This window comes from Chiloscyllium plagiosum, unplaced genomic scaffold (assembly GCF_037043375.1).
Source record: "Chiloscyllium plagiosum isolate Xiang-an unplaced genomic scaffold, Cpla_swu_hap1 HiC_scaffold_35, whole genome shotgun sequence".
NCBI classification, from domain to species: domain Eukaryota; kingdom Metazoa; phylum Chordata; class Chondrichthyes; order Orectolobiformes; family Hemiscylliidae; genus Chiloscyllium; species Chiloscyllium plagiosum.
Genome location: NW_028270173.1, coordinates 50,289,542 through 50,311,684, shown reverse-complemented (window position 1 = coordinate 50,311,684; position 22,143 = coordinate 50,289,542). Strand labels below are relative to the sequence as shown.

Below are 22,143 nucleotides of genomic sequence, written 5' to 3'. Positions count from 1 at the left end.
CTCTCTCTGAAAGACGTGCACACACATATTAGTCGATGGGGTGAATTTATATTGGCAGAATTATATTTGCAGATACATTCTATTTTGCTCACAAAATGCATAATCTGCAGGCAGTCAATATATGTAACATTTTGTAAATTCCACTTTGGAAATAGAACCAGTCTGACTCAAAATTGGGATATATGCGAGAAAGTGAGGACCGCAAATGCTGGAGATCAGAGTCGAGAATGTGGTGCTGGAAAAGCACAGCAAGTCAGGCAGCATCCGAGGAGCAGGAGAATCAACATTTCGGGCATAAGCCCTTCTTCAGGAAAGGTTGGGATACAGACAGACTCTAACCTCACCCCTTTAATGCATTGTCTGAGCTGAATTATCACCATTTGTTATGAAACCTAAAGTTATCTTGAAAAGGTGACTTAAAAGAAGTTCTGGGATTTACGTATTAATGAATCAAAATATTCTAAATGATGAAAGACTTAACAGCAATCCAGGTTTGTTCAATATATCATTTCAGTTGCATGACACTGTAATCCTTCACGATAAGTTATGTGTCTTGGTCCTATTCTCCACAGCAACCTGATGATGGAGCAGCACTCTGAAAGCTAGTGATCCAAATAAACCTCTTGGACCAGAACCTGGGCTTGTGTGATTTTTAACTTTGTTCATCCCAGCCCAAGACCTCCTCCTCCACATCATGCGCTCTGCTAATCTAGCAGCATCAACTGTTAATTGCGGGATAAGGCGAGTGCTGGACAGTGTTGGTTAGCAGCTGATAAGCAAGTGTCTGTATACAAGAGGTTCTTGTAAAGGAAGAGCTGGGAAAGACTTCACTGTTAGGTATTTGTGCAGCTGCAAGTTCAACCACCTCACTGAGCCAGGGAACGAATGACAGACAGACACTAACATAAGATTCAAAATGGTTTCCAGGCTTTTAGTATGTGACAAAATGATTGCTTTGGTTATGACAAATCTGCCAGCCCCTGACTGAGTGTTGCAGACTGGCACATTCCAAGGTCCAGGACGATGTGCTGAGTGACCCAAGCTGAAGCCAAGAGGATGGGCATTTAATCCAGTGAAATCAACGACGGAATCTGTTCTCTGAATGTGAATGGCACCATCAGCTGTGAATGTAACAAAGATTTGTGTGAACAAAGCATACAAAATAGAAAAAAAAAAGTTTTGCGCTCAAAACAACAGCACCCTGTGCTGAACACGAGCATCATAACCTAATAAGGCAGCCTGATGCAATTCTGTCCAGCAACACAGAGGTTAAAGCTCAAACTTTGTGTTTCCCAAATATGGGGGTGATTGTTCCCGGATTGTCAAACTGTCCAATCACAAAGCGCAGTATCAACCAATCAGTGAGATCAGCGGGGGTGCTTTATGCGCCAATCAGACGCGAGCTTTACTGGACCAATCAGAAAACGCCGGGTGACAGCCGCCAGTGGCTCCGGACTGTATAAAAGGAGGGGCGGGGGAGATGGGTGTGTGTGAGTGTGAGAGAGTGTGTGTGTGAGTGAGTGAGTGAGTGAGTGAGTGAGTGAGTGAGTGAGTGAGTGAGTGAGTGAGTGAGTGAGTGAGTGAGTGAGTGACTATGGGGGGGAGGAGGGTAAGAGAGTGGGCGGGGAGAGAGTGGGTGAGGATGGGGGGGAGAGGATGGGGATGGGGGGGAGAGGATGGGGATGGGAGAGAGTGGGGGTGGGCGGGAGGGGGGGAGAGAGTGGGGATGGGCGAGGACGAAGCAGACGGCGCGGAAGTTCACTGGGAGGGGAAAGGACCGTGGGACTGCCAGAGATCCGCCGCTACCAGAACCCCACCGAGCTGCTGATCCGCAAGCTGCCCTTCCAGCGCCCGCTACGGGACATCGCCCAGGGCTTCAAGACCCACCTGCGCTTCCAGAGCTCGGCCCCCATGGTCCTGCAAGAGGCCAGCCAGACTTTGCCTGCTGGGACTCTTCGAGGACACCAACCACTCGGACGGCTGCATCAAGCAAAGGCTTTACCCAAGCTAAGCGCTCTCTTCACTTGGACTACCTTCATTCCTTCCCTCTTTCGGCTGTCAATCTCTACCTTGCTACTTCTACCCTATCTTCTGCCATTCTCTTCCATCTTACTTCCCCCTTTTTTTGAAAGGTTAGCTCAGAAAGTAACCTGTTTCGAGTCGGGAGTTTCCAACTGAACTACACTTTTCTGTTCTGACTGAGTTAGTTACGTTAGTTACTCGAGAAGTGCGGCCGTGATAATGCTGTTCAGATGCAAGTTGAAACCTTAACCACTTTGTTTTCTTTCCCCACAGGTCACCGAAGGTGCCAGATTGTTTGCTGATCCCTGCCTGGTAGCTGGCTCTGGGTGTGAAAGACTCAACTCTACAATCAAGGGCTGATCCTCAATCCGCGATCAAGGGCTGATCCTCAATCCGCGATCAAGGGCTGATCCTCAATCCGCGATCAAGGGCTGATCCTCAATCCGCGATCAAGGGCTGATCCTCAATCCGCGATCAAGGGCTGATCCTCAATCCGCGATCAAGGGCTGACCCTCAATCCGCGATCAAGGGCTGATCCTCAATCCGCGATCAAGGACTGATCCTCAATCCGCGATCAAGGGCTGACCCTCAATCCGCGATCAAGGGCTGATCCTCAATCCGCGATCAAGGGCTGATCCTCAATCCGCGATCAAGGGCTGATCCTCAATCCGCGATCAAGGACTGATCCTCAATCCGCGATCAAGGGCTGACCCTCAATCCGCGATCAAGGGCTGATCCTCAATCCGCGATCAAGGGCTGATCCTCAATCCGCGATCAAGGACTGATCCTCAATCCGCGATCAAGGGCTGATCCTCAATCCGCGAGCAAGGGCTGATCCTCAATCCGCGATCAAGGGCTGATCCTCAATCCGCGATCAAGGGCTGATCCTCAATCCGCGATCAAGGGCTGATCCTCAATCCGCGATCAAGGGCTGATCCTCAATCCGCGATCAAGGGCTGATCCTCAATCCGCGATCAAGGGCTGATCCTCAATCCGCGATCAAGGGCTGATCCTCAATCCGCGATCAAGGGCTGATCCTCAATCCGCGATCAAGGACTGATCCTCAATCCGCGATCAAGGGCTGATCCTCAATCCGCGATCAAGGGCTGATCCTCAATCCGCGATCAAGGGCTGATCCTCAATCCGCGATCAAGGACTGATCCTCAATCCGCGATCAAGGGCTGATCCTCAATCCGCGATCAAGGGCTGATCCTCAATCCGCGATCAAGGACTGATCCTCAATCCGCGATCAAGGGCTGATCCTCAATCCGCGATCAAGGGCTGATCCTCAATCCGCGATCAAGGGCTGATCCTCAATCCGCGATCAAGGGCTGATCCTCAATCCGCGATCAAGGGCTGATCCCCAGCCACGAACTATGTTCGGTGATGATTTGGAGACGCCGGTGTATTTGGTACAAGTTCTGTGTCTTGTATCTCTACAACCACCTGAAGAAGCAGTGCTCCGAAAGCTTGTATTTCCAAATAAACCCTGTTGGACTATAACCTGGTGTTGGGTGGTGTTTTTCGTTTAAACTTTTAATAGTTAGTACTAAAGTTTATTTGAAAGGTGACCCCGTGTGTGGCGACATTATATACTTTCCACCGTACTCCTGTACTTGAGTACACGTGACACAACAGAACCTAAATCTATGTGTGGGGTTGGTGGAAGTGGGTGATGTTGGTGGCGAATACTTTGCACCAGTATTCACAAAGCAGAAGGGCATGGTGGATGGGGAGTTTAGGGACAGGTATGTTGGTACTCCGGGCATCTCAACATTAAACAACAGGTGGGGTTGGGGGCCTTTAAAAGGCATTAAGGTGGACAGGTCCCCCGGATCTGATGGGGAAATATCCCAGAACGCTAAAGGAGGCACGTGAGGAAGTTTCTGGAAGCTTGTACGAAATCTTTGAGATAAAATAACAGCTGTTTTGGGACAGGTGGGACAAGTCAAGTGGAGGGTCGGGTCTGAGATGAGGTGGGGGTGGGAAGATGAGGAAACGAGTGAAGTCAACATTGACGCTGTGTGGTTGGAGGGTCCGAAGGCGGAAGATGAGGCATTGCTCCCCCCAGGCGTGAGGTGGGCTGGATTTTGCACTTTGTAGCTCAGGGTGTTGGTGCCCTTGCTTGGTAGGTTGGCGAAGAAGCAAACGGTGGTAAGACATGGAGCAGATGGTGACTGAGAGCAGTTAAGAGGGAAGGTGGTTAAGCACCATGTTGAGAGATATAGTGAGGAAATAGAGGGAAATGGTCACATATGCAGCAGAGGTTTGGTGGGCTTAACGGTTTTAAAGTTAGGACGGCTCTTGCTTGGAGAGGGAAGAAAGGTATACCAAAGACTGTCCGAGCAAACTTGGGTGTTAACGTAGCAGTGACAAGACAGGTCGCAGCATAACAGCACTGCCTCCAGAAAAACCGCAATTCAGATTCTGTCATTTGTTTGTAAATCAGGAGAGATCGCGAATGCAGTCCCCAACGACCACAAATTTTGCAGTCGAGTATCCCGCATTTGGGGACATCGCAGGCGTCAGCACACCCGAAGTGCAATGGGATAGACTCGTCCTGGGAGCGCCACCGCAATGATCATGTCATCTCCCCTGCCAGGTAAGTATGCTCAGCACTCACACTCACTCACACCCCACAACAGCCGCTCCCTCTCACTCTCACACTCACTCACTTTTGCAACATCGAACATTCACTTCCCCAACCTGCCCTGCCTGTCGATCAGCTTCATTCTTCAAATGGATCACCGAATGTCTCCAGGACTCCCGTTTTACTCAAATACCACCCACGGCTGCGCCTGCGCTGCTTATCTGCATCTATCCCTTAAAAGGACGCGCCCCGCCCCTGTTTCCTTCAGGCTGCCTCCTGATTCGCGGAAAAACAGGAGGGAAAGTTCCAACTTTGTTTTCAAACACTCGTCCGAATTTGATGTCAACGCGAATAAAAGCAACTTACAATCTTTGGTTGTGAAACTAGAAGCATTTTTAAAACCAATTTACCTCGACTTTCTACAATGTTTAGCTGCAGCTTTGCAAATCTCTCTTCAATCAGATTAGTGACTTCAGGTTGAAATCACATACAAGATTAAGGGTGCCAGGGAAACATATTTCTCAACATTATGTTGGGTGAGACACGAAACTGAGACCACCACCACCTCGTCTGGCTGCACATTCCGAGCACTCATCACCCTCTGTGTAAAATAAACTGGCCTGTGATTAAAATGTAATCGTCCTTTTCTTCCGTGTCTGATTGACCTGCTGCTTTCCCTGGGGTAAAGGATTCCAAATTTAGAGGGCATAGGTTTAGGGTGAGAAGAGAAAGATTTCAAAGGGATCTAGGGGGCAACTATTTCACACAGAGGGTGCTGCATGGACGCAATGAGCTGCCAGAGGAAGTGATGGAGGTTGGTACAAGTACAACATGCCAAAGGCATCTGAATAGGAAGGGTTCAGAGGGATAAGGGCCAAGTGCTGGCAAATGGGACAAGATTAAATTAGGATATCTGGATTACTGCGGAGCAGCTGTGCGGCAGAACAAAATGGGTTGGGGACCTGGATCAGTGCGGGGCTGCTGTGACCCAGCACACAGTGGACTGGAGGCCTAGTGTGGTGTGGAGAGGCTGAGAGGCAGATCAGAGTGGGCTGGAGGCCTAGTGTGGTGTGGAGAGGCTGAGAGGCACAACAGGGTGGGCTGGAGGCCTGGATCAGTGTGGAGTAGAGGTGAGGCAGAACAGAGTGAGCCAGAGACCTGGATCAGTGCGGAGCAGCTGAGAGCTGAAGAGGAGCCGATGGAGAGCTGCAACAGTCTCGAATGGCTGAGAGCTGGGTTGGAGCGGATTCAAGGCCTGGATTAGCACAGGATGACTGAGAGCTGGATTGGAGTGGATTAGAGGCCTGTATCAGGACAGAATGGTTGAGAGCTGGATTGGTATGGATTAGAGGCCTGGATCAGTACAGAATGGCTGAGAGCTGGATGGGGCCGGATTAAGGCCTGGATCAATACAGAGTGGCTGAGAGCTGGATTGGAGTGGATTAGAGGCCTGGATCAGTACAGAATGTCTGAGAGCTGGATGGGGCAGGATTCGAGGCCTGGATCAGTATAGAATAGCTAAGAGATGGATGGTGGGGGGGGGCGCGGATTAGAGGCCTGTATCAGTTCAGAATGGCTGAGAGCTGGATGGGGGCGGATTAAGGCCTGGATCAGTACAGAATGGCTGAGAGCTGGTTGGGGCAGGATTCGAGGCCTGTATCAGTACAGAATAGCTAAGAGATGGATGGTGGGGGGGGGGGCGCGGATTAGAGGCCTGTATCAGTTCAGAATGGCTGAGAGCTGGATGGGGGCGGATTAAGGCCTGGATCAGTACAGAATGGCTGAGAGCTGGTTGGGGCAGGATTCGAGGCCTGGATCAGTACAGGATGGCTGAGGCCTGGATCAGTACAGAGAGGCTGAGAGCTGAATTGGAGCAGACTGGAGACTTGGAGCGGAGCGAAAGCGGTAATTGGACTGGAGGTGGTTGTGGAGCTGGGGGAAGCTTGCTGTGAAGGTGATAGGTACATGCAAGTGGGTGGGGGTTGGGGAGCATTGATGGGGATAGGTCAGTGTGGAGTGGATAGGTGGGAAGGAAATGGACAGGTGGGACAAGTCAAGTGGATGGTCGGGTCTGAGATGAGGTGGGGGTTGGAAGATGAGGAAACGGGTGAAGTCAACATTGATGCTGTGTGGTTGGAGGGTCCGAAGGCGGAAGATGAGGCATTGCTCCCACCAGGCGTGAGGTGGGCTGGATTTTGCACTTTGTAGCTCAGGGTGTTGGTGCCCTTGCTTGATAGGTTGACGAAGAAGCAAACGGTGCTAAGTCATGGAGCAGATGGTGACTGAGAGCAGTTAAGAGGGAAGGTGGTTCAGCAGCATGTTGAGAGATATAGTGAGGAAATAGAGGGAAATGGTCACATAAGCAGCAGAGGTTTGGTGGGCTTAATGGTTTTAAAGTTAAGACGGCTCTTGCTTGGAGAGGGAAGAAAGGTATACCAAAGACTGCCCGAGCAAACTTGGGTGTTAACGTAGCAGTGACAAGACAAGTCGCAGCATAACAGCACTGCCTCCAGAAAAACCACAATTCAGATTCTGCCATTGGTTTGTAAATCAGGGGAGAGCGCGAACGCAGTCCCCCACTACCACAAATTTTGCAGTCGAGTATCCCGCATTTGGGGACATCGCAGGCGTCAGCACACCCGAAGTGCAATGGGATAGCCTCATCCTGGGAGCGCCACCGCAATGATCATGTCATCTCCCCTGCCAGGTAAGTATGCTCAGCACTCACACTCGCTCACACCCCACAACAGCCGCTCCCTCTCACTCTCACACTCACTCACTTTTGCAACATCGAACATTCACTTCCTCAACCTGCCCTGCCTGTCGATCAGCTTCATTCTTCAAATGGATCACCGAATGTCTCCAGGACTCCCGTTTTACTCAAATACTACCCACGGCTGCGCCTGCGCTGCTTATCTGCATCTATCCCTTAAAAGGACGCGCCCCGCCCCTGTTTGTGGGCGGCACGGTGGCCCAGTGGTTAGCACTGCTGCCTCGCAGCGCCAGAGACCCGGGTTCAATTCCCGACTCAGGCGACTGACTGTGTGGAGTTTGCACATTCTCCCCGTGTCTGCGTGGGTTTCCTCCGGGTGCTCCGGTTATCTCCCACATTCCAAAGATGTGCAAGTCAGGTGAATTGGCCATGCTAAATTGCCCGTAGTGTTAGGTAAGGGGTAAATGTAGGGGTATGGGTGGGTTACGCTTCGGCGGGTCGGTGTGGACTTGTTGGGCCGAAGGGCCTGTTTCCACACTGTAAGTAATCTAATCTAATCTAATGTTAGATGAGACACGAAACTGAGACCACCACCTCGTCTGGCTGCACATTCCGAGCAGTCACCACCCTCTGTGTAAAATAAACTGGCCTGTGATTAAAATGTAATCGTCCTTTTCTTCCGTGTCTGATTTACCTGCTGCTTTCCCTGGGGTAAAGGATTCCAAATTTAGAGGGCATAGTTTAGGGTGAGAAGAGAAAGATTTCAAAGGGATCTAGGGGGCAACTATTTCACACAGAGGGTGCTGCGTGGACGCAATGAGCTGCCAGAGGAAGTGATGGAGGTTGGTACAAGTACAACATGCCAAAGGCATCTGAATAGGAAGGGTTCAGAGGGATAAGGGCCAAGTGCTGGCAAATGGGACAAGATTAAATTAGGATATCTGGATTACTGCGGAGCAGCTGTGCAGCAGAACAAAGTGGGCTGGAGACCTGGATCAGTGCAGGGCTGCTGTGACCCAGCACACAGTGGACTGGAGGCCTAGTGTGGTGTGGTGAGGCTGAGAGGCAGAACAGGGTGGGCTGGAGGCCTAGTGTGGTGTGGAGAGGCTGAGAGGCACAACAGAGTGGGCTGGAGGCCTGGATCAGTGTGGAGCAGATGTGAGCTGAAGAGGAGCCGATGGAGAACTGCAACAGTCTCGAATGGCTGAGAGCTGGATTGGAGCGGATTCGAGGCCAGGATCAGGACAGAAAGGCTGCGAGCTGAATTGGTGCAGACTGGAGACTTGGAGTGGAGCGAAAGCAATAATTGGACTGGAGGTGGTTGTGGTGCTGGGGGAAGCTTGCTGTGAAGGCGATAGGTACATGCAAGTGGGTGGGGGTTGGGGAGCATTGATGGGGATAGGTCAGTGTGGAGTGTATAGGTGGGAAGGAAATGGACAGGTGGGACAAGTCAAGTGGAGGGTCGGGTCTGAGATGAGATGGGGGTTAGAAGCTGAGGAAACGGGTGAAGTCAACATTGAGGCTGTGTGGTTGGATGGTCCGAAAGCGGAAGATGAGGCATTGCTCCCCCCAGGCGTGAGGTGGGCTGGATTTTGCACTTTGTAGCTCAGGGTGTTGGTGCCCTTGCTTGGTAGGTTGGCGAAGAAGCAAACGGTGGTAAGACATGGAGCAGATGGTGACTGAGAGCAGTTAAGAGGGAAGGTGGTTAAGCACCATGTTGAGAGATATAGTGAGGAAATAGAGGGACGGCTCTTGCTTGGAGAGGGAAGAAAGGTATACCAAAGACTGTCCGAGCAAACTTGGGTGTTAACGTAGCAGTGACAAGACAGGTCGCAGCATAACAGCACTGCCTCCAGAAAAACCGCAATTCAGATTCTGTCATTTGTTTGTAAATCAGGAGAGATCGCGAATGCAGTCCCCAACGACCACAAATTTTGCAGTCGAGTATCCCGCATTTGGGGACATCGCAGGCGTCAGCACACCCGAAGTGCAATGGGATAGACTCGTCCTGGGAGCGCCACCGCAATGATCATGTCATCTCCCCTGCCAGGTAAGTATGCTCAGCACTCACACTCACTCACACCCCACAACAGCCGCTCCCTCTCACTCTCACACTCACTCACTTTTGCAACATCGAACATTCACTTCCCCAACCTGCCCTGCCTGTCGATCAGCTTCATTCTTCAAATGGATCACCGAATGTCTCCAGGACTCCCGTTTTACTCAAATACCACCCACGGCTGCGCCTGCGCTGCTTATCTGCATCTATCCCTTAAAAGGACGCGCCCCGCCCCTGTTTCCTTCAGGCTGCCTCCTGATTCGCGGAAAAACAGGAGGGAAAGTTCCAACTTTGTTTTCAAACACTCGTCCGAATTTGATGTCAACGCGAATAAAAGCAACTTACAATCTTTGGTTGTGAAACTAGAAGCATTTTTAAAACCAATTTACCTCGACTTTCTACAATGTTTAGCTGCAGCTTTGCAAATCTCTCTTCAATCAGATTAGTGACTTCAGGTTGAAATCACATACAAGATTAAGGGTGCCAGGGAAACATATTTCTCAACATTATGTTGGGTGAGACACGAAACTGAGACCACCACCACCTCGTCTGGCTGCACATTCCGAGCACTCATCACCCTCTGTGTAAAATAAACTGGCCTGTGATTAAAATGTAATCGTCCTTTTCTTCCGTGTCTGATTGACCTGCTGCTTTCCCTGGGGTAAAGGATTCCAAATTTAGAGGGCATAGGTTTAGGGTGAGAAGAGAAAGATTTCAAAGGGATCTAGGGGGCAACTATTTCACACAGAGGGTGCTGCATGGACGCAATGAGCTGCCAGAGGAAGTGATGGAGGTTGGTACAAGTACAACATGCCAAAGGCATCTGAATAGGAAGGGTTCAGAGGGATAAGGGCCAAGTGCTGGCAAATGGGACAAGATTAAATTAGGATATCTGGATTACTGCGGAGCAGCTGTGCGGCAGAACAAAATGGGTTGGGGACCTGGATCAGTGCGGGGCTGCTGTGACCCAGCACACAGTGGACTGGAGGCCTAGTGTGGTGTGGAGAGGCTGAGAGGCAGATCAGAGTGGGCTGGAGGCCTAGTGTGGTGTGGAGAGGCTGAGAGGCACAACAGGGTGGGCTGGAGGCCTGGATCAGTGTGGAGTAGAGGTGAGGCAGAACAGAGTGAGCCAGAGACCTGGATCAGTGCGGAGCAGCTGAGAGCTGAAGAGGAGCCGATGGAGAGCTGCAACAGTCTCGAATGGCTGAGAGCTGGGTTGGAGCGGATTCAAGGCCTGGATTAGCACAGGATGACTGAGAGCTGGATTGGAGTGGATTAGAGGCCTGTATCAGGACAGAATGGTTGAGAGCTGGATTGGTATGGATTAGAGGCCTGGATCAGTACAGAATGGCTGAGAGCTGGATGGGGCCGGATTAAGGCCTGGATCAATACAGAGTGGCTGAGAGCTGGATTGGAGTGGATTAGAGGCCTGGATCAGTACAGAATGTCTGAGAGCTGGATGGGGCAGGATTCGAGGCCTGGATCAGTATAGAATAGCTAAGAGATGGATGGTGGGGGGGGGCGCGGATTAGAGGCCTGTATCAGTTCAGAATGGCTGAGAGCTGGATGGGGGCGGATTAAGGCCTGGATCAGTACAGAATGGCTGAGAGCTGGTTGGGGCAGGATTCGAGGCCTGTATCAGTACAGAATAGCTAAGAGATGGATGGTGGGGGGGGGGGCGCGGATTAGAGGCCTGTATCAGTTCAGAATGGCTGAGAGCTGGATGGGGGCGGATTAAGGCCTGGATCAGTACAGAATGGCTGAGAGCTGGTTGGGGCAGGATTCGAGGCCTGGATCAGTACAGGATGGCTGAGGCCTGGATCAGTACAGAGAGGCTGAGAGCTGAATTGGAGCAGACTGGAGACTTGGAGCGGAGCGAAAGCGGTAATTGGACTGGAGGTGGTTGTGGAGCTGGGGGAAGCTTGCTGTGAAGGTGATAGGTACATGCAAGTGGGTGGGGGTTGGGGAGCATTGATGGGGATAGGTCAGTGTGGAGTGGATAGGTGGGAAGGAAATGGACAGGTGGGACAAGTCAAGTGGATGGTCGGGTCTGAGATGAGGTGGGGGTTGGAAGATGAGGAAACGGGTGAAGTCAACATTGATGCTGTGTGGTTGGAGGGTCCGAAGGCGGAAGATGAGGCATTGCTCCCACCAGGCGTGAGGTGGGCTGGATTTTGCACTTTGTAGCTCAGGGTGTTGGTGCCCTTGCTTGATAGGTTGACGAAGAAGCAAACGGTGCTAAGTCATGGAGCAGATGGTGACTGAGAGCAGTTAAGAGGGAAGGTGGTTCAGCAGCATGTTGAGAGATATAGTGAGGAAATAGAGGGAAATGGTCACATAAGCAGCAGAGGTTTGGTGGGCTTAATGGTTTTAAAGTTAAGACGGCTCTTGCTTGGAGAGGGAAGAAAGGTATACCAAAGACTGCCCGAGCAAACTTGGGTGTTAACGTAGCAGTGACAAGACAAGTCGCAGCATAACAGCACTGCCTCCAGAAAAACCACAATTCAGATTCTGCCATTGGTTTGTAAATCAGGGGAGAGCGCGAACGCAGTCCCCCACTACCACAAATTTTGCAGTCGAGTATCCCGCATTTGGGGACATCGCAGGCGTCAGCACACCCGAAGTGCAATGGGATAGCCTCATCCTGGGAGCGCCACCGCAATGATCATGTCATCTCCCCTGCCAGGTAAGTATGCTCAGCACTCACACTCGCTCACACCCCACAACAGCCGCTCCCTCTCACTCTCACACTCACTCACTTTTGCAACATCGAACATTCACTTCCTCAACCTGCCCTGCCTGTCGATCAGCTTCATTCTTCAAATGGATCACCGAATGTCTCCAGGACTCCCGTTTTACTCAAATACTACCCACGGCTGCGCCTGCGCTGCTTATCTGCATCTATCCCTTAAAAGGACGCGCCCCGCCCCTGTTTGTGGGCGGCACGGTGGCCCAGTGGTTAGCACTGCTGCCTCGCAGCGCCAGAGACCCGGGTTCAATTCCCGACTCAGGCGACTGACTGTGTGGAGTTTGCACATTCTCCCCGTGTCTGCGTGGGTTTCCTCCGGGTGCTCCGGTTATCTCCCACATTCCAAAGATGTGCAAGTCAGGTGAATTGGCCATGCTAAATTGCCCGTAGTGTTAGGTAAGGGGTAAATGTAGGGGTATGGGTGGGTTACGCTTCGGCGGGTCGGTGTGGACTTGTTGGGCCGAAGGGCCTGTTTCCACACTGTAAGTAATCTAATCTAATCTAATGTTAGATGAGACACGAAACTGAGACCACCACCTCGTCTGGCTGCACATTCCGAGCAGTCACCACCCTCTGTGTAAAATAAACTGGCCTGTGATTAAAATGTAATCGTCCTTTTCTTCCGTGTCTGATTTACCTGCTGCTTTCCCTGGGGTAAAGGATTCCAAATTTAGAGGGCATAGTTTAGGGTGAGAAGAGAAAGATTTCAAAGGGATCTAGGGGGCAACTATTTCACACAGAGGGTGCTGCGTGGACGCAATGAGCTGCCAGAGGAAGTGATGGAGGTTGGTACAAGTACAACATGCCAAAGGCATCTGAATAGGAAGGGTTCAGAGGGATAAGGGCCAAGTGCTGGCAAATGGGACAAGATTAAATTAGGATATCTGGATTACTGCGGAGCAGCTGTGCAGCAGAACAAAGTGGGCTGGAGACCTGGATCAGTGCAGGGCTGCTGTGACCCAGCACACAGTGGACTGGAGGCCTAGTGTGGTGTGGTGAGGCTGAGAGGCAGAACAGGGTGGGCTGGAGGCCTAGTGTGGTGTGGAGAGGCTGAGAGGCACAACAGAGTGGGCTGGAGGCCTGGATCAGTGTGGAGCAGATGTGAGCTGAAGAGGAGCCGATGGAGAACTGCAACAGTCTCGAATGGCTGAGAGCTGGATTGGAGCGGATTCGAGGCCAGGATCAGGACAGAAAGGCTGCGAGCTGAATTGGTGCAGACTGGAGACTTGGAGTGGAGCGAAAGCAATAATTGGACTGGAGGTGGTTGTGGTGCTGGGGGAAGCTTGCTGTGAAGGCGATAGGTACATGCAAGTGGGTGGGGGTTGGGGAGCATTGATGGGGATAGGTCAGTGTGGAGTGTATAGGTGGGAAGGAAATGGACAGGTGGGACAAGTCAAGTGGAGGGTCGGGTCTGAGATGAGATGGGGGTTAGAAGCTGAGGAAACGGGTGAAGTCAACATTGAGGCTGTGTGGTTGGATGGTCCGAAAGCGGAAGATGAGGCATTGCTCCCCCCAGGCGTGAGGTGGGCTGGATTTTGCACTTTGTAGCTCAGGGTGTTGGTGCCCTTGTTTGATAGGTTGACGAAGAAGCAAACGGTGGTAAGACATGGAGCAGATGGTGACTGAGAGCAGTTAAGAGGGAAGGTGGTTAAGCAGCATGTTGAGAGATATAGTGAGGAAATAGAGGGAAATGGTCGCATAAGCAGCAGAGGTTTGGTGGGCTTAACGGTTTTAAAGTTAGGACGGCTCTTGCTTGGAGAGGGAAGAAAGGTATACCAAAGACTGTCCGAGCAAACTTGGGTGTTAACGTAGCAGTGACAAGACAAGTCACAGCATAACAGCACTGCCTCCAGAAAAACCGCAATTCAGATTCTGTCATTTGTTTGTAAATCAGGAGAGATCGCGAACGCAGTCCCCCACTACCACAAATGTTGCAGTCGAGTATCCCGCATTTGGGGACATCGCAGGCGTCAGCACACCCGAAGTGCAATGGGATAGCCTCATCCTGGGAGCGCCACCGCAATGATCATGTCATCTCCCCTGCCAGGTAAGTATGCTCAGCACTCACACTCGCTCACACCCCACAACAGCCGCTCCCTCTCACTCTCACACTCACTCACTTTTGCAACATCGAACATTCACTTCCCCAACCTGCCCTGCCTGTCGATCAGCTTCATTCTTCAAATGGATCACCGAATGTCTCCAGGACTCCCGTTTTACTCAAATACCACCCACGGCTGCGCCTGCGCTGCTTATCTGCATCTATCCCTTAAAAGGACGCGCCCCGCCCCTGTTTCCTTCAGGCTGCCTCCTGATTCGCGGAAAATCAGGAGGGAAAGTTCCAACTTTGTTTTCAAACACTCGTCCGAATTTGATGTCAACGCGAATAAAAGCAACTTACAATCTTTGATTGTCAAACTAGAAGCATTTTTTAAAACCAATTTACCTCGACTTTCTACAATGTTTAGCTGCAGCTTTGCAAATCCCTCTTCAATCAGATTAGTGACTTCAGGTTGAAATCACATACAAGATTAAGGGTGCCAGGGAAACATATTTCTCAACATGATGTTGGATGAGACACGAAACTGAGACCACCACCACCTCGTCTGGCTGCACATTCCGAGCACTCACCACCCTCTGTGTAAAATAAACTGGCCTGTGATTAAAATGTAATCGTCCTTTTCTTCCGTGTCTGATTGACCTGCTGCTTTCCCTGGGGTAAAGGATTCCAAATTTAGAGGGCATAGTTTAGGGTGAGAAGAGAAAGATTTCAAAGGGATCTAGGGGGCAACTATTTCACACAGAGGGTGCTGCGTGGACGCAATGAGCTGCCAGAGGAAGTGATGGAGGTTGGTACAAGTACAACATGCCAAAGGCATCTGAATAGGAAGGGTTCAGAGGGATAAGGGCCAAGTGCTGGCAAATGGGACAAGATTAAATTAGGATATCTGGATTACTGCGGAGCAGCTGTGCAGCAGAACAAAGTGGGCTGGAGACCTGGATCAGTGCGGGGCTGCTGTGACCCAGCACACAGTGGACTGGAGGCCTCGTGTGGTGTGGTGAGGCTGAGAGGCAGATTAGAGTGGGCTGGAGGCCTAGTGTGGTGTGGAGAGGCTGAGAGGCTCAACAGAGTGGGCTGGAGGCCTGGATCAGTGTGGAGCAGATGTGAGGCAGAACAGAGTGAGCCAGAGGCTTGGATCAGTGCGGAGCAGCTGAGAGCTGAAGAGGAGCCGATGGAGAGCTGCAACAGTCTCGAATGGCTGAGAGCTGGATTGGAGTGGATTCGAGGCCTGAATTAGTACAGGATGGCTCAGAGCTGGTTTGGAGTGGATTTGAGGCCTGAATTAGTACAGGATAACTGAGAGCTGGATTGAAGTGGATTAGAGGCTTGTATCAGGACAGAATGGTTGAGAGCTGGATTGGTGTGGATTTGAGGCCTGGATCACTACAGAATGGTTGAGAGCTGTATGGGGAGGGGGCGGATTAGAGGCATGTATCAGTTCAGAATGGCTGAGAGCTGGATGGCGGGGGGCGGATTAGAAGCCTGTATCAGTTCAGAATGACTCAGAGCTGGATGGGGGCGGATTAAGGCCTGGATCAGTACAGAATGGCTGAGAGTTGGATTGGAGTGGATTAGAGGCCTGTATCAGTACAGAATGGCTGAGAGCTGGATGGGGGCGGATTAAGGCCTGTATCAGTTCAGAATGGCAGAGAGCTGGATGGGGGCGGATTAAGGCCTGGATGATTACAGAATGGCTGAGAGCTGGATGAGGAGGCATTAGAGGCCTGTATCAGTACAGAATGACTGAGAGCTGGATTGGAACGGATTAGAGGCCTAGATCACTACAGAATGACTGAGAGCTGGATGGGGGCAGATTAGAGGCCTGGATCAGTACAGAATATCTGAGAGCTGGATGGCGGCGGATTAGAGGCCTGTATCAGTACAGAATGGCTGAGAGCTGGATGTGGGCGGATTAAGGCCTGGATCAGTACAGAATGCCTGAGAGCTGGATGAGACGGCATTCGAGGCCTGGATCAGTACAGAATGCCTGAGAGCTGGATGAGGCTGCATTAGAGGCCTGGATCAGTTCAGAATGGCTGAGAGTTGGATTGGAGTGGATTAGAGGCCTGTATCAGTACAGAATGGCTGAGGCCTGGATCAGTACAGAATGGCTGAGAGCTGGTTGGGGCAGGATTCGAGGCCTGGATCAGTACAGGATGGCTGAGGCCTGGATCAGTACAGAAAGGCTGGGAGCTGAATTGGAGCAGACTGGAGACTTGGAGCGGAGCGAAAGCGGTAATTGGACTGGAGGTGGTTGTGGAGCTGGGGGAAGCTTGCTGTGAAGGTGATAGGTACATGCAAGTGAGTGGGGGTTGGGGAGCATTGATGGGGATAGGTCAGTGTGGAGTGGATAGGTGGGAAGGAAATGGACAGGTGGGACAAGTCAAGTGGAGGATCGGGTCTGAGATGGGGCGGGGGTGGAAGATGAGGAAACGGGTGAAGTCAACATTGATGCTGTGTGGTTGGAGGGTCCGAAGGCGGAAGATGAGGCATTGCTCCCCCCAGGCGTGAGGTGGGCTGGATTTTGCACTTTGTAGCTCAGGGTGTTGGTGCCCTTGCTTGATAGGTTGGCGAAGAAGCAAACGGTGGTAAGACATGGAGCAGATGGTGACTGAGAGCAGTTAAGAGGGAAGGTGGTTAAGCAGCATGTTGAGAGATATAGTGAGGAAATAGAGGGAAATGGTTGTATATGCAGCAGAGGTTTGATGGGCTTAACGGTTTTAAAGTTAGGACGGCTCTTGCTTGGAGAGGGAAGAAAGGTATATCAAAGACTGCCCGAGCAAACTTGGGTGTTAACGTAGCAGTGACAAGACAAGTCACAGCATAACAGCACTGCCTCCAGAAAAACCACAATTCAGATTCTGCCATTGGTTTGTAAATCAGGGGAGAGCGCGAACGCAGTCCCCCACTACCACAAATTTTGCAGTCGAGTATCCCGCATTTGGGGACATTGCAGGCGTCAGCACACCCGAAGTGCAATGGGATAGTCTCGTCCTGGGAACGCCACCCTTTTTTTATTTCAAAAATATACTTTATTCATAAATAGTTTGATCTATACAACTGGACATGTCACACACATGTACACATTCCATTTCTTTGCGTATCGAGACAGTGTAATTATTCTTATTTACAGGTTGATGCGATTACATTGTGCTGAGGCGTCAGCAGAGCCCAAATGACTGCGCGGGCCCCCTGTTCTTCTTTAGGCAGGCAGATGTTACACAGTGGTCTTTCCCCACCGCGCCTTGGCGGCAGCTGTCCCAAGCTTCAGCGCGTCCCTCAACACGTAGTCCTGGGCCTTGGAATGTGCCAGTCTGCAGCACTCAGTCGGGGTCAACTCCTTCAGCTGGAAGATCAGCAGGTTTCGGACCACCCAGAGAGCGTCCTTCACCGAGTTGATGCTCCTCCAGGCACAGTTGATGTTCGTCTCGGTGTGCGTCCCGGGGAACAGGCCGTTGAGCACGGAGTCCCGCGTCACGGCGCTGCTCGGGACGAACCTCGACAAACACCACTGCATTCCTCTCCAGACTTCCTCTGCATAGGCACATTCCAGAAGGAGGTGTGTGACAGTCTCGTCCCCCCCGCAGCCGCTTCGAGGGCAGCGTGCGGTGCGGCTGAGAGTCCGGGCGTGCATAAAGGATCTCACAGGCAGAGCCCTTCTCACCACCAGCCAAGCCATGTCTTGGGGCTTGTTGGAAAGTTCTGGCGATGAGGCATTCTGCCAAATGGCTTTGACAGTCTGCTCAGGGAACCGCTCGATAGGATCCGCCCTCTCCTTTTCCCGAAGGGTCTCAAGGACACTACGTGCTGACCACTTCCTGATGGACTTGTGGTCAAAGGGTTTTTTCTTCATAAACTTCTCCACGAAGGACAGGTGATACGGAACGGTCCAACTACTCGGAGCGTTCCGCGGCAGCGAGGCCAGGCCCATCCTTCGCAACACCGGGGACAGGTAGAACCTCAGTACGTAGTGACACTTGGTGTTTGCGTACCGGGGATCCACGCACAGCTTGATGCAGCCACACACAAAGGTGGCCATCAGGGTGAGGGTGGCATTGGGTGTATTTTTTCCCCCGTTGCCCAGATCTTTGTACAGTGAGTCCCTTCGGACCCGGTCCATCTTTGACCTCCATATAAACTGGAAGATGGCCCGGGTGACTGCAGCGGCAGGTTCTGGGAACAGGCCAGACCTGTGCCACGTATAACAGCAATGACATTGCCTCACACCTGATGACCAGGTTTTTTCCCGCGATGCAGAGCGACTGTAGCTTCCATCTGCCCAGTTTCTGCCTCACTTTGCTGATACGCTCCTCCCAAGACTTGGCACACGCCCCAGCCCCCCCGAACCAAATACGGTGAAGGGGATCGAGGATTGGTCGGCCCAGTTCCCGAAGAGCATGGCCTCGCTCTTGCCTCGGTTTACCTTGGCCCCCGAGTACCCGTTCGAACTGGTCACAAATGCACATGAGTCTGCGCACGGACAGCGGATCCGAGCATAAAACGGCGATGTCATCCATGTACAGGAGGCCTAAACCTGCAGGCCCCCGCTGCCAGGAATAGTCACCCCTCTCAGGCTCGCATCCTTCCTGATGGACTCGGCAAATGGCTCTATGCAGCACACAAACAAGGCAGGAGAGAGAGGGCAGCCCTGCCTGACTCCAGATCTGACTGGGAAGCTATCTGATTCCCACCCATTGATTGAGACTGCACTGACAATGTTGGTGTAGAGCAGTCTGATCCAATTGCAGATTCCCTCCCCAAAGCCCATTTTGGAGAGAACATCTCTCATATACCTGTGTGATATCCTGTCAAAGGCTTTCTCCTGGTCCAGGCTGATCAGGCAGGTGTCCAACCCTCTGTCCTGCACAGAGGTGATCGTATCCCTGAGGAGTGCGAGACTCTCAGCGATCTTCCTGCCCGGCACAGCACAGGTTTGGTCAGGGTGAATCACCGACCCTAGAGCAGACCTGACCCAGTTGGCGATTACCTTTGACAGAATTTTGTAATCTGCATTCAACAGTGAGATTGGTCTCCAATTTTTGAGTTCCTCCCTCTCCCCCTTCCGCTTGTAGATGAGGGTGATGATGCCTTTCCTCATGGATTCACTCATGGTACCTGCCCGAAGCATACTGACATACACCTCCAGCAGGTCCTGGCCAATCAAGTCCCATAGAGCGGAATAGAGCTTGACCGGTCAGCCGTCACTCCCGGGAGTTTTATTCTTTTCGAAGGACTCAAGGGCTTTGGTCAGCTTGTCCAGAGATAGCGGCTGGTCCAGCCTCTCGCGTGTTCTGTCGTCTAAGACCTCCGTGATAGAGGACAGGAACAACTGGGAGGCCGCGGTGTCGGTCGGCTTCGGGTCATACAGACTGGCATAGAAGGATTTACTGATCCTCATGACGTCAGCCTGAGATGACGTTATTGAGCCATCTTCTTCCTTCAGGCTGCTGAGCACAGAGCTCTCTTTGTGCACCTTCTGGAAGAAGAAACGTGAGCACGTCTCGTCCTGCTCCACCGAGCGGACCCTGGACCGGAAGATTATCTTGGAGGCCTCCGAGGCAAAGAGCGAGGCTTGCTGGCCTTTCACCTCCTTGAGGTCCTCCGTGACATCCACCCCCATCGTCTGCAGCAGGAGCAGGTTCTGCATACTTTCCTGGAGCTGGGACAGTTTTCCGCCTCTCTCTCGCCTCCTGAACACCTTTGAGGATGAAGAACCTCTTGATGATCCCTTTTACTGTTTCCCACCAGTCCGCTGGGGACTCAAAGAGGGGCTTCACGGTTCTCTAACCTGCATAGTCCCTCTTGAGCTCCTCAATGTTTCCCGGGGTGAACAGCTTGGTGTTCAGCTTCCACGTTCCCTTACCCACCCGCTGCTCGTCCTGTAGGTGACAGTCGGCCAGCAGGAGGCAGTGGTCGGAGAAGAACACCAGCTTGACGTCGGTGAATCTGACTGAGAGCGTTTGGGACACAAATAGGTAATCTATCCTTGAGGCAGCACACAGTGGACTGGAGGCCTGGTGTGGTGTGGTGCGGCTGAGAGTGGCTGAGAGAACAGAGTGGGCTGGAAGCCTGGGTCAGTGCAGAGCAGATGTGAGTAAGAACAATTTGAGCCAGAGGTCTGGAGCAGTGCAGAGCAGCTGAGAGCTGAAGAGGAGCCGATGGAGAGCTGCAACAGTCTCGAATGGCTGAGAGCTGGATTGGAGCGGATTCGAGGCGTGGATCAGCACAGAATGACTGAGAGCTGGATGGGTGCGGATTAGAGGCCTGTATCAGTACAGAATGGCTGAGAGCTGGATTGGGGCGGACTAGAGGCCTGTATCAGTACAGAATGGCTGAGAGCTGGATGGGTCCGGGATCAATACAGAATGGCAGAGAGTTGGATTGGATGGGGCAGAACTCAAAAATTGGAGACCAATCTCACTGTTGAATGCGGATTACAAAATTCTGTCAAAATAATCGCCAACCGGGTCAGGTCTGCTCTGGGGTCGGTGATTCACCCTGACCAAACCTGTGCTGTGCCGGGCAGGAAGATCGCTGAGAGTCTCGCACTCCTCAGGGACACGATCGCCTACGTGCAGGACAGAGGGTTGAACACCTGCCTGATCAGCCTGGACCAGGAGAAAGCCTTTGACAGGATATCACACACGTATATGAGAGATGTTCTCTCCAAAATGGGCTTTGGGGAGGGAATCTGCAATTGGATCAGACTGCTCTACACCAACATTGTCAGTGCAGTCTCTATCAACGGGTGGGAATCAGATAGCTTCCCAGTCAGATCTGGAGTCAGGCAGGGCTGCCCTCTCTCTCTCCTGCCTTGTTTGTACACAATCACTAAGTGTCACTACGTACTGAGGTTCTACCTGTCCCCGGTGTTGCGAAGGATGGGCCTGGCCTCGCTGCCGCGGAACGCTCTGAGTAGTTGGACCGATCCGTATCACCTGTCCTTCGTGGAGAAGTTTATGAAGAAAAATACTTTGACCACAAGTCCATCAGGAAGTGGTCAGCACGTAGTGTCCTTGAGACCCTTCGGGAAAAGGAGAGGGCGGATCCTATCGAGCAGTTCCCTGAGCAGACTGTCAAAGCCATTTGGCAGATTGCCTCATCGCCAGAACTTTCCAACAAACACCAAGACATGACTTGGCTGGTGGTGAGAAGGGCTCTGCCTGTGAGATCCTTTATGCACGCCCGGACTCTCAGCCGCACCGCACGCTGCCCTCGAAGCGGCTGTGGGGGGGACGAGACTGTCACACACCTCCTTCTGGAATGTGCCTATGCAGAGGAAGTCTGGAGAGGAATGCAGTGGTGTTTGTCGAGGTTCGTCTCGAGCAGCGCCGTGACGTGGGACTCTGTGCTCTACGGCCTGTTCCCCGGGACACACACGGAGACGAACATCAACTGTGCCTGGAGGATCATCAACTCGGTGAAGGACGCTCTCTGGGTGGTCCGAAACCTGCTGATCTTCCAGCTGAAGGAGTTGACCCCGACTGAGTGTTGCAGACTGGCACATTCCAAGGTCCAGGACTACGTGCTGAGGGACGCGCTGAAGCTTGGGGCAGCTGCCACCAAGGCGCGGTGGGGAAAGACCACCGTGTAACGTCTGCCTGCCGAAAGAAGAACAGGGGCCCACGCAGTCATTTGGGCCCTGCTGATGCCTCAGCTAAAAATGTAATCGTACCGACCTGTAAATAGGAATGATTACTCTGTTTCGGAATGCAAACAAATGGAATGTTTACATATTTGTTGCATGTCCAACTGTACAGACCATCAAAGTATTTTATAAATAAAGTATATTTTTGAAATTAAAAAAAAATTAGGTTCTGATGCTCGTGTTCAGCAGATAGTGCATTCAGAGTGCTGCTCCATCATCAGGTTGCTGTGGAGAATAGGACCAGAAGACACAGAATTTATAGCAAAAGTTTACAGTGTCATGCAACTAAAATAATATATT

At 51.8% G+C, this 22,143-nt stretch overlaps 1 protein-coding gene, 1 long non-coding RNA gene, 5 other non-coding genes and 1 pseudogene across 7 annotated transcripts in view; 1 reads left to right on the top strand and 7 right to left on the bottom strand.

Annotated features, from left to right (window-relative positions):
* The window catches only part of LOC122547123 (class I histocompatibility antigen, F10 alpha chain-like), a 929,735-nt gene that overhangs the window by 813,991 nt on the left and 93,601 nt on the right, over positions 1-22,143 (bottom strand). The window lies entirely within an intron of this gene.
* On the top strand, positions 1,727-3,525 carry LOC148140843 (uncharacterized). Its single transcript, XR_015752965.1, has 2 exons — positions 1,727-2,006; positions 2,296-3,525. It is a non-coding gene; the product is annotated as an uncharacterized LOC148140843 (long non-coding RNA).
* LOC148140842 (U1 spliceosomal RNA) lies at positions 4,469-4,632 on the bottom strand. Its single transcript, XR_015753158.1, has one exon. It is a non-coding gene; the product is annotated as a U1 spliceosomal RNA (small nuclear RNA).
* On the bottom strand, positions 7,164-7,327 carry LOC148140841 (U1 spliceosomal RNA). The gene has a single exon (XR_015753195.1). It is a non-coding gene; the product is annotated as a U1 spliceosomal RNA (small nuclear RNA).
* Positions 9,220-9,383, bottom strand: LOC148140840 (U1 spliceosomal RNA). Its single transcript, XR_015753157.1, has one exon. It is a non-coding gene; the product is annotated as a U1 spliceosomal RNA (small nuclear RNA).
* On the bottom strand, positions 11,915-12,078 carry LOC148140839 (U1 spliceosomal RNA). Its single transcript, XR_015753194.1, has one exon. It is a non-coding gene; the product is annotated as a U1 spliceosomal RNA (small nuclear RNA).
* Positions 14,025-14,188, bottom strand: LOC148140838 (U1 spliceosomal RNA). The gene has a single exon (XR_015753218.1). It is a non-coding gene; the product is annotated as a U1 spliceosomal RNA (small nuclear RNA).
* Positions 17,076-17,213, bottom strand: LOC148140837 (U1 spliceosomal RNA; annotated as a pseudogene).